The following is a 12,354-nucleotide window of genomic DNA, read 5'->3' as shown; positions in this document are numbered from 1 at the left end:
GCTTCTCTTTTTTGGTTAAAAGGCGTGCGTTGTAGCTGGTATGTTGGTAATGTCGCAGCCTGCTCTTCCCTGATTGGCTGGACACAGCGTGGCCAGATTCATGAAAAAGGTTGAGCTCTGCTTAAATTTTTTCAATAAATGGCGAGGCTGTGTTCATCACAACACAACCCAGCATGCATTGTTGCATGCAGCAGCTCTCTCCATTGAAATGAAAAGTATGTATCAAGACTTAAGTGCCAGTGTACATATACTGTGATGGAGAGTGCAAGTGCAACTTTTGTACGGGTCGCACTAACACTAAAATTGGCCCACAGGCCGCGAGTTTGAGACCCTGTTCTACAGCCTTTCTAGATCTTTCTACTTGTGGTTGAGCAAGTTCACTTTTATCATTTCTGGAGATGCTAACCAACTGCATTTTGCTTCAAATCCTTCTCTATATTACAAATATGATAAACACTCCTCTGGACAACAAAGGTATTACAAATGAATACAAAAAAAATATGTGTCTTTAATGCTCATATATTTCCAGCCACTTGGTCTACACAGAATAAGCTGCACATTGGAATAAAAGTGAAGTCATCTTACACAGACATCTATTCTAGTTCATTAAACATTCTGAACTTTAACTTAATAAAACAAGGCCTTTGAGGGTGGCCTTCTGGGTGTAGCCGACAGATAAGCAGAGACACTGGAGTAGATATAAGGGAAAGTTTTAATTGACAGGAGAGCTAATTAACACGGTACTTTCTCTACTACAGCTCAAGCTGACCACCATCAATACAGCAGCCTGGATCAAACAAAACACACATCAAACAGCCAGACCCCATTGAATCTGAAGCCACATCATCAATAATAAAGATATATACCCCTTTGTCTCGCACACAAATACAAGCATACACGCACCACAGCAGGGTGTAAAACGCCTGCAGTGTCTCTTTGAGACACTAAATAGAAAACAGAGCGTGTGAAATGATACATACAATGGAAACACTTAAAGTTCAAAGGATAACATCTATAATCATACATTTCTGAAGCCTCTAAATGATGCTACATAATGCTCTGAATGCAAAAATCAATAATCAGCTACACTTTTTGTCCCTATCATCTGCTTTTTAGATGCTCACTGTGGCTAAGTTTGGCCATTTAGTAACCATAGCATGGTTCATGAAGTATTTTTTAAAGGACAGACAATAAAATGCAACTGATGTGAACAATAATAACAGCAATTAACAGCAATAAACAACACTGACAACATTATTCATTCAAAATGTCCTTTTCTGACACAGTAACAATGTCAGTGCATATTGAAAAACTGAATTAGAAATATTTAATTCTATTAAAATTAGGGGTTGTATTGCCAATATATCTGTGTATCTGTGTAATCTTTCCTGGGGACAACTGTCAATAGGTGTTTTCCCTCCAATTTTACTTATAGAAAGTTAACAAAGGAAGGAGGAGAGAGAGAAAGAGAGGGAAGGAAAGTAGGAGAGAGACAAAAATGAGGATTAAGCTTGCTCCTATGAACCTTGGTTTCTGACTAAAAGTCCACCATAGCTCATTGTTCAACCACAGAACTCTGTGAACACTGAAATATATACAGCATAATAATACAATTTGCTTTATTTGCAAGAAAGGGAAAATGAGGAAGCTGTAGTCACTTGGGATTGGGAATGATGACTCTAAGTAGTCCTGTCTTCTGCTAGAAGTGTGTTATTAGTTTCACATGTGTGTTTGTGTGGGTGTAAATGTGTATGTGTGTGTGTGTGTGTACCCAATCTATATGTCTGGAGGCACAGTTCTCGGTTCCTGTATGCAAGTGTGAGTCTGTGTGTATGTGTGTGTGTATATGTGTGCTTGCGTATATGTGTGTGTGTGTGCATGTGTATGATGAAATAAACCTGCAAGAGTCTGACAATTTGTTATTCTCCAGTTCGGAGGAGCGAAAGAAGAAGAAGAGAGACAGTAAGGGAGGAAAAAGAAAATGTAAATGTGTGTGTGTGTGTGTGTGTGTGTGAGGTTTTACATCACTCCCAAATTGATAATACCTCAATTCCCTCACCATGAATATTATCCCACTCTTTATTGGTATCTTTGTCAGAGTTATGCAAATCATGCCGCATCTCAGCCAATCGCAGGAGTCCTCCCCGTCTCTGGTGCCTCCTCTCTCATCTCTGACATGGTTGAAAGCGGTGAGTCGGCGGGTGATTGACAGCTTGCGCTGCCCGAGGTGGGATGATCTGAGTGCAGGGCTGATGATTAGCTCTGAAGTTTTGTTTCAGACTCTACCTCCTCATTGTTCAGGGTCCCAAAGACCCTAATGATCTATGTGTAAAATAATAATACTTTTAAAATGTATTCTAGTTTCCTTTTAATGTTATTTTTCATCTAACGTAATTGAGACCATAGGGAGAAAATTATTTAAATCTTAAATATCACACTTCATCCAAAACGTGATGAAACCCTTAAACAATAATGTTACACCAAATAATCAAATATGTTATGGATCAGGGGTTATATTGGCTATGTCTGAATAAATGCATGATCACTGCCCTGTTAAAACCTTGCAACAAGACTAATTAAAAACACAAGCTGCCCTTTACTGTTGAATGATAAGCAGTCCAGTATAAATGATTCAAACTGTCTTAAAATAAATATAGCTATTACAATTTACCGTAAAGTTAGAAAGATTTTCCAACACCTATACAGTTATAGGCTATAAATGTTTTTTATATGTCAGCAACAGTATGTGCCTTTTCAAGTAGAATTCTAGAAAAAAAAAATCAAGTCAAATTCATGTATATAAGGAGTTGTGAATGTTAATTCAATTTATTAAGGGCCCTATTGTCCTGCAGCAAAACCCAAGTTACGCCTGAGCTTAAGGTTACAAACTGTTGGACGGACAATCTCCTTCAGGGTTTTCTGGCAGAATAGCTGGTTCCATATATCACTGCAAATTGTTCAAGCCCTGAAGCAGCAAAGCAGCCCCAGACCATCACAATACCACCACCATGTTTGACTTTCTGTATAGTGTTCTTTTTCTAAAATTATGTGGGTTATTTTTGCCAGATATAAAGTGAAAACAGACTTAGAAGTGACATCGTTTTCTCATCTGTTATTAAAATAACCTGCATTATGTTGTTGAACAGGTTGTTAATCAGCTTCCCAAAAAATGTGGTTAATTACAGTTAAATCATAGGGGGGCATTTATTTTCATTTAAAAATGCATTTTGTATTAACTCAGGTTATCTTTGTCTGATATCAAAGTTTGTTTGATAATCTGAAAAACGTAAGTTTGAGAAAAAGGGGGCAAATATTTTTCACTGTGCTTTAAGCCGATAAAAATCTAAGACAACTACAGCAAGCTGATAAAAACAATGGAAAGAGGATTTCCAGGAGCTATGAGGGGTTTAAGAGTGAGGTGTTGTCAGAACTCCCTACAGTTCTGTCGGCAGCCCTGAGGCGCTGGTGATGATGATGATGAAATGCGCTGTGCTTTCATGTGCATGTGCTGATGGCGGGGCATCAGTGTACATACGGCCCGCGGGACAGCTGAGTCTGCACACCGTTGCCTATTCAGCACGACACTGTATTTACAAGAGACAAAGCAACTCATGAGCTAGAGACTCATAAAGGGAGGAGGTAGGGCAGAGTGATGTAGTCAAAAATATTAAAACAATACTATAAGTTTTGTTAATAAGTTAATAAGGTTAAAATTCTAAAATAAATAGATACATAAATTAAGATAATGCATTTATTCTGGGCTTAAAATTATCCAGTATTTCCCATATAAAAATAATAAGTATACATATAATAAGTGTACATAATAATAAGTATACATACAGGGGTTGGACAATGAAACTGATACACCTGTCATTTTGGTGTGGGAGGTTTCATGGCCAATCTTCATTAATTGCACATTGCACAAGTAAGAGCAGAGTGTAAAGGTTCAATTAGCAGGGTAAGATCACAGTTTTGCTCAAAATATTGCAATGCACACAACATTATGGGTGACATACCAAAAGAGTTCAAAAGAGAACAAATTGTTGGTGCACGTCTTGCTGTTGCATCTGTGACCAAGACAGCAAGTCTTTGTGATGTATCAAGAGCCACGGTATCCAGGGTAATGTCAGCATACCATCAAGAAGGACGATCCACATCCAACAGGATTAACTGTGGACGAAAGAGGAAGCTGTCTAAAAGGGATGTTCGGGTTCTAACCGGATTGTTTAAAAAAAAACATAAAACCAAGGCTGCACAAATCACGGCAGAAGTTTCAGTTTCATTGTCCAACCCCTGTATATAATTACTATATAATATACTAATAATATATTATTGCTGCCACTGCTTGAGAATTGTCATAAAATAAAGTGGAGACATGTGATGGCACCCAACCAAGTCTTAAATGATCTCTACACACTGTATTTAATCTATTATGTGTTACCTCCTCTTTTTGTTAACCTTTCACATTCAACTGAAAGGTGTGTGGGTGTGGTCTCCTAGAGGAAACACTGCCATTTAAATCTTTCCGTCATTTCAACAATGTTTACTAGAAACCATTCTTGACATTAGTATGTGCCATTATCGGTTCTGACTAGAACACATCTTCCTCAATCAGCAAACCACAAAGTGTTATAAAGGAGAGTGCTAATTCTAAATAGATGAATGGAAGGAAAAAGCAGTTGGGTACTGAGAAAGGTTCTGGGAACAACTTCAGTTCAGAATGGCATTAAACTGATCAAAGAATGTTTTCAGTATTTGTAACTTACTGGTATATAGCAACAGCAGTAGAATGGAATACATTCTGTGGTTACTGCCTCACGTGGGGTATGTTTGGTATGGGTTCGGCTTATTACTTCATACACCTGTGAGTATCATGCCAGTTTCCTTCATTTCTGCACTGAATGCTAATATCTCCCCCTGAATCTCCTCAACCTGCTCAACATGAGTGGGTGAGTGAGACAGTGTGAAAGGGGTGAGTGAGTGTGTAAAAGTCATGATGCATGATGTGTTTCACATCTATAAAGATGAAGCAGATCCAAGGAAGGGAAAAAGGGATTTGGGGTAGAGGAAAAAAGAATGAAAGAAGAAAGCGCAAAGAAGAAACTGAGGGAAGGGGAAAAAAATCACTAAAATCACCAACTTTCTCAGAGAGATGAATTAAAGCAGCGCAGAGATGTAGCGGGAGAAAGGGATAAAGCGCTACAAGCTGTAAGAGATGTAAGAGAATTGTACAGTACATGCATTAATTAGTTCTTAGGGATTCTTACATGCAGGCCAAATTGGAAATCATTAGGGTAGAAAAGCTTAAAGTCGCTTCTAATAAGCTAACGCGCTGCGCCTGGTCTGTCACACGACTGCCAAAGTGCAAGACTGCAAAACACCTGAAGTATGCAAAGAGGAAATAATTAAAACAGGCTAAATTAAATATGATTGCAAAGGGTTCACGAGAGGGGGAACAATTTTCATTTCATGCTCTGGAATTATAAAAAGCAAAGACTGTTCTTTTTATACGGCACCATTCATTTGTAAAAGAAGTGATCAAGCTTGGTAAAAGATTTCCTGCTCATTGAAAATTTAATCAAGGGTAATTAATTTCTGAGCAATAATACTAAAGTGTCCTTTTGGCCTTGTATAGGTGCATGCAAGCCTGTCCATTGAATCTCAGTCTAAATCAGAGTTCTAATAATTCCCCTTCAGCATTACTACAAGTACCTAACACTCATTCTCTCTTCACCATTTCTTTAATTGTGACCTTGCAATTAGCATGCTGTTCTATGTGGATTTCTATGTAAACAAGAGAAAGTATTGTGTATATTTTATTCTCTATTTTCATTATGTTTCATCAAAGCACCACACTGGAAAAGTTGCAAAATACATATATTTGTACCTGCATAAACACAAGTATCCTGTTCTGTCAACCTCTGCAAGGGTGAGGTCTTATGGAAAAGCTACACAAATATGTTTATTAAGTTTTCAAAATAATAGGAAATTGAGGTGATCTGTAAGCACAATAAAGAACCAGAGAGAAACTGATAAGGGAGAGGACCCATGCAGAGGAACAAATTGTTAAATCTGAACACATTTGAAAAGTATAAAGTGAAACACACAAGCAAAAAGGATATGAAGGAATTACTGAAAAGAACCAGTATTAAAAAAGAAAACCCTTCAAATGCACAAGGCCAAACTACTGAAACTACTACTACTATTTTTTTTAAAGGAGAACACTGTAACACCATGAGGAGGAAAACCACAAAAGAGCCAAGAATAAAAAATAAAGCCTCCCAACAGTCATTAGGAAAAACTACTAAAAAGGACCAAGAACCAAGACGTAGAAAGGAAAACTCTTCTACAGCAAATGGAAGAACCATTGAGAGAAATCAAAACTCAAGAAAGGAAAACTCCTCAACAGCATGAGGAGGAACTACTGAAAGTAATCAAGGTTTAAAGGAGAAAACTGTAATAACATGAGAATTACTGAGAGAAAATACGACCCAAAGGAGAACTTCACTAGGACATGACAAAGAACCAGTGATAGAAACCAAAACACAGAAGGGTGAGGCATGATGAGGATCCACAGAGAGGAACCAAGACTCATAAGTAAATACTCTCCATAACCAAGAGGAAATATCACTGAGAGTAACAATGAACCCAAGAGAGAAAACCCTATAATAACATGAGGAAAAAACATTAAGAGGAACCAAGACTTAAAAGGTAAGTCTGACCAAGAAACACTGAAAGAAATCTAGACTCAAAAGAGAAAGGGGTAGAACCACTGAAAGGAAAAAAATAACTTGAAAGGAAAAAATCTCCTCTAGTGAAAGTAGAATGAGAAAGAACCACTGAAAGGAACCAAAACTTTAAAAGAAAAAACTTTCCAAGAACATGAATCTCCAAGAACTTCTGAAACAAACTAAGATTCAACAGAAAAAACCCTCAACATCAGTAAAGATGCTTGATAATGTGCATTCAGAGGAAAGATTCCAGCACAGACCACAAGTACAGACGTAATAGTTATTCTCCTAGATTATCACATTCATGTCCCAGAGCTTCTTTAACCAATTTGTCTGGAACAGGCTGTAAATCTACAATCATTTTAAATGTTTCAGAATTTCAGGTGTCAACACGTTCTGCTGGTGGCTTATTTTTGATCCATTCAAACAGTGATAACTTCAATTAGTTTATGTCAGTCAGCTTTTTCAGTGTGTGTGTGTGTGTGTGTCAGTTCTTATCCCTGTCCGACAATTCTATTCTACTCATACTCTGTGGCAGCACATGGCATCACTGGCACAAATCCAGAGAGAAAAAACATTCAAATAAAATATACATGTAAAGAGAAAGAAACAGTCTCACAGAGAGAGAGAGAGAGAGAGACAGAGAGAGAAAGAGAGAAAGAGAGTCCTAAAAAGATACAGAGACAGAGAGAGAGAGACAGACTGAGAGTGTGAGTGTGCGTATCTGGCTTATAAAATATGATTCTTCCCAACTCACGCTAAAAGATTCATTGGATATATAGAAGAAACATGAACCCATGCACCTTTCTCCTTCTCTCCTTCGCTCTACCCCTCCCTCTCTCTCTCCCACTCTCCCTCCCTCCCTTCCTCTGGAGAGTGAATGCACTCACTACACTTCCAGCATCATAGAGAATATGTCTTTTAAAGGCAAACGTGTACTACTGGTATATGCATGAAAACTGGACTCCACAGACACATAAAACACAGCAACATAAACCTGATATACAAAAACAGATTCATCTAATAGAAACATAATCATACTTTCACTCAACCTATATATGCATACAAATGAACTAACACATTCAATAAGACACACACTGTGTGCACAGGCATAGCTTACTCTTTTCTTTTTCTTTTTTTAAATATGAATATTTAGAATTAGGATGAAAAAAACAGCTCACAGAGAAAGAAGAACAAATCTAGACATTCTACTGCTAGTTTGTGAACTTGTAAACTTTATATATTCATAAACAATGTTCTTATTGATTATATCCTTTAGCACTTATTTGTGCCTTCTTATACATTTATCAATGAACTGCCAATTAGTTGTTGCATACAATGTTTTTGGTATATATGTTTTGCTAAAGATGCTTGGTGTATAATAAGATTTATGTACAATGTATGCAATATGCGGACAAATAAAAGCATATAATTCTTATAGATAACTCTACATTATTCCAGGTGATCTGTAAGATGGCAAGGTTTGCTAGTTTGCTAACAGTGGTCTGAGGAGAGATCACAGTGTGTGAATTGCTTAAAGAAAACATGGCAATGTCTAAAGAAACTAAGCTGGTGGTTAGGTTTGATACTCTGGACATCTGGTGCCTACCAAAACAGTACTGAGACCAGATACACTCCTTCAATGCAGTGGTATTTTCTGATGCAAGATAATGCACCACATTGTGCAGAGTGTTAGGAAATGGTCTGAGAAACATAACACCAAGAGTACAAGGTTTTAGTCTAGCCTCCGAATTCCCCACATCAAGAAATATACATGTACCTACTCAGATGATTAATTTAGTTATGCTGTTAGTTTCAAAATGTATTGCCAGGGCCAATGCCCCTTACCTTCAACTTACACCAAGTATTTCTCTGTGCCCACATAAAAATGCATCTCTTGGAGCCATTTCCAAAAACAAGAGCAGATCATTAAAAAAGTTTAAACAACTATACATACTTATTTGAAGATGATGCAACTTTGCCAAAGTATAAAAGAAGATCCAAACTCTTACCCTTAGCTGGGAGAACATTGGTTTGGACGGTTGGTCAGGAACAACAACAAAGCAGAGGCCTGCAATGAACTGGAAGCTTTAATATCAGCACTGTCAAGTTACTTTGAGGTATAAGAGGTAAAAGTGTAATTCAAGCACAAAGACACTGTTCTAAAACATTGTGGTGGGCATTCAACACAATGTCCCACCACATTGTTATATATTGTGCTTAGCATTTGTTTTAATCATGTTTTGTCCATGCTTTGCCTTAACATATATTGTTGACCATGCGTTTAAATTAAGAACAAAATGGGGTTGCGTACCAATTTCGCATGTTTATTATAGATGTATGTAGTACACTGTAGGGCTGAGCAATATTTTAAATTTTGAGCAAATATGAGCAATTCTCTATTATAAATTATTTGTTTCTACATAGTAAATACATGGTTTAGTATGAAAATTCACTACTTGTTTGGAGGAAAACATTGTGTCATACATTGTCCGAAATCCCATACACAATTTATTACATACAATTTTGTGATTACGTTACAACTTGAAGCAGCGTAAGATAATTTACAGGCATATATGTTTCAGTAACTTGAATATACTAATACAAATTAAATTTTCAACAACTGTGCTACTGAAAAAGTTTTTTTTTCTTGTTTTCTTGTAGATGAGCCAAATAGTAAGCAAATAGCGCTATCAACTATGCAAACTAATGTTTAATTGACATTTATTTATTATCAAGGACATCAAAACCATGCAAGAACAATAAAACGAAATAAAATAAAAGTTTGATTTAGATTTTTTTTTTTAAATAGCAAGCTTGTTATATTGAGCAAGGTGCCAAACGAACCTTATTTTTCAGTAAAGAATGGCTCTTTACTGCTCTTTTTTTGCCAGTAGCAGACACATACAACTTTTTAAAAATCGCACTAAAACAGTAACTTAATTAACTGGATTAGGTTAGATTTGGTTAACTATTGTCTATCACTGGTACACTAATTCTGCCTTATGAAAAAGAACATTTAAAAAAATTATTTAAAGTCCAAATATGACATAAAATCCAAAGTAAGTGTATATAAATTCCAAACGCAATTGTATATACATCAAAAAGTCATGTCGTTTTAGTAAAAGGCACTTTACAAAATCAGGAACAGTCTCTGACAATGTAGCTTTACCCTGTTTTGTCTGATATTTGTGCTGGAAACACACACCCACATCCAGACAGGTAAATCACACGCTTTCAGGGGAGCTTGCTAGTTTGTTTTGAATAACTCTAAAACCTCGCCATTGTGACATTAGATTTGCTAAGATGTGGTATCATTTCCAAAGCATAATGCCCCTATTGTTCTCACACAGCCATTATCCTTCAGCTCTGCCACTTCCAATGATCTGCACTGCAATCATGGCGGCACAAACAAGCACTTACTCCTGTGCCCTCCATACTAATGACTGGCTGTATTTTGGCTACAATTTATTTGAATGACATCCGATCTGAACAGAAGTGCGACGATACTTCTATAAAGTATCAAGAGCAAATACAAGAGTATTGCACCCAACTTTGTAAGTGAAAAAGGGCTGTGGTGTTGTGTACACCCTTAGTCTAATCTATGAAACATTCACACACACACACACACACACACACACACACACACACACACACACATTATTTCAGCCTGATCTGAAAAGACATTGATTCAGACAATGATATGGACAATTGGGCTGGATATCAGGTTTAGACACAGGGAGACTCCCTATGGATTCAGCCAGAGTGGAGAACTGGCAACAAGCCAAGGCAAGTGCATCTATAAAAGTGTCCACTGGGAGTACATGCAGGTTACAGTCTACTAAAACTGCTATATAAGTATTTAAAGGAATCATTATATATCTGGCATATTTTCACAAATGTAAAGGATAACTTACCTAAAGCTGATGGTTTAGTATCAGATATTTTTTCAGCTTTAGTTTTGTTATCTTTAAAATCTATAAAATTTGTTTAGAAATAACATTGTATTTTATCATTTTACAAACTCCATACACAAGTCTGATTGTGATTACTGTACAACTTGAAGCAGTTTAAGGTAAGTATATCATAATTAACAGGCATATACATTTCTCTCACTTGGGAGCTACCTTGGCCTTGTGGCATCAGTGCAATTAAAGTAGCAAAGATGGGACACCATAGATATTTTATGCAATCAAACTTACATAGAGGAAAAGCAGAAAGTGTATTTTTTTTGCCAAATCATTAATTAAAAAACTTATCTAGCAGATACCTTCAAGCAGTCATTAATTTATAAAAGGATGCTGATCTAAATCTGCTGAGGTTTATGCAAAAAAAGTGAAGTGAAATCAGTTTTTGGGTAAGCAAAAAAAAAAAGAAGCAGACTGAATTATTTAGGATCTACAATATCTCGTTTGGCTTAGAGTGTCAAAACAGCAGGAGACACAGAGACTGGATCTTCAGAGGCTAATTAATTTCCAGACTTCAGTGTTGTTAAAAAAAAAGGAGAAGAACTCTGAGAGCAAAAAAAAAAGCATTATACAGCAAACATTTTGCAATGAGTCTTTGAAAGCTTCTTATCGTTGGAAAGCGTAATGCGCTTGTTCGGATGGTTTTCTCTCGACGACAGGCTTTCTGCTTGGTGCCAGACTCAGAAAGAGTTTGTGTATGGCTTGTACCAGAGCTAAGATTGATTTCAAGCGTCTCTCTTACCCTTGAAACACTGGATGCTTCTGGGCCTGCAAAGAGAATACCAATGAACTCCAAAGCTCTCCCACCGTCAACGTCCTTGTGGAAATAGCTGGGCCAGCTGTGAGTGCTCCCTTTATTATAATAGTTTTACAGCAATATCATTACTTTCTAATTAGAGCGGGGAAATATATCAGGAGGCGGCACCTATTCCCTGCTGTTAACATGATCTACAGTTGCACTGTAATGGCTGTGGGCTGAAAAAAAGACTGAACGGCGGGCCTTTAAATTGAAATTCCTACCTATATAGAGTGTAGGCACTTTTTGAGGACCTGGCAATATCACTACAGCATGTCAGGGTTTATTGGGAACGGTCGGTTTCCCTTATATCTGTGGGCCACATAAACACTGTACGTACTTTTAAAGCATGGTGAGGGGCTAGTTGGCATTGGTCTTTATGTTCATAGGCATAAAACTCAGAGATGCACTCGTGGGTGTTTATGGGGTCTGTTGAATGAAGGCTGTCGCCTCCATGAGCCCCGTTCTTGCCCGTGAACTGGTGACCCGCTTTAAGGGTCTGTAATTGCCTTTTTACAGCGGCCACTAAATCTCAGAGTGCCCTCGCCGCCTCAACACGACGTGCCAGCATCATTCGTTTCCTAGCAACCACCATCCACAATGGCCCGTCCTGCCTTTATATTTTGTTGGGTGCCGCACGTCACGTCTACAAATAGACGTCGTGTTTGTGAGCATGAGTGCCTTTCAGTTTTGTGTTGTGAAAATACATGGGTATTAGTGAATGTCACAGAATGACACAAAGGAAGTACTAGGAGTACATACATGTAAGTGCATATAAAATACAGTAGTTCACCTATTGGCCCGGTTTACCCACACTATTGTCTAATTACTGTTTTTACATAGAAGTCTTGTAATCAAG

At 37.4% G+C, this 12,354-nt stretch overlaps 1 protein-coding gene across 1 annotated transcript in view; it reads right to left on the bottom strand.

The window, feature by feature from the left end:
* The window catches only part of LOC103045102 (LHFPL tetraspan subfamily member 7 protein), a 163,916-nt gene that overhangs the window by 101,771 nt on the left and 49,791 nt on the right, over positions 1-12,354 (bottom strand). The gene's annotated exons all lie outside the window — the stretch shown is intronic.

Source organism: Astyanax mexicanus, chromosome 1 (genome assembly GCF_023375975.1).
Source record: "Astyanax mexicanus isolate ESR-SI-001 chromosome 1, AstMex3_surface, whole genome shotgun sequence".
NCBI classification, from domain to species: domain Eukaryota; kingdom Metazoa; phylum Chordata; class Actinopteri; order Characiformes; family Acestrorhamphidae; genus Astyanax; species Astyanax mexicanus.
Note: the sequence above shows the minus strand (reverse complement) of the source record. Positions and strands in the feature narration are given on the sequence as shown.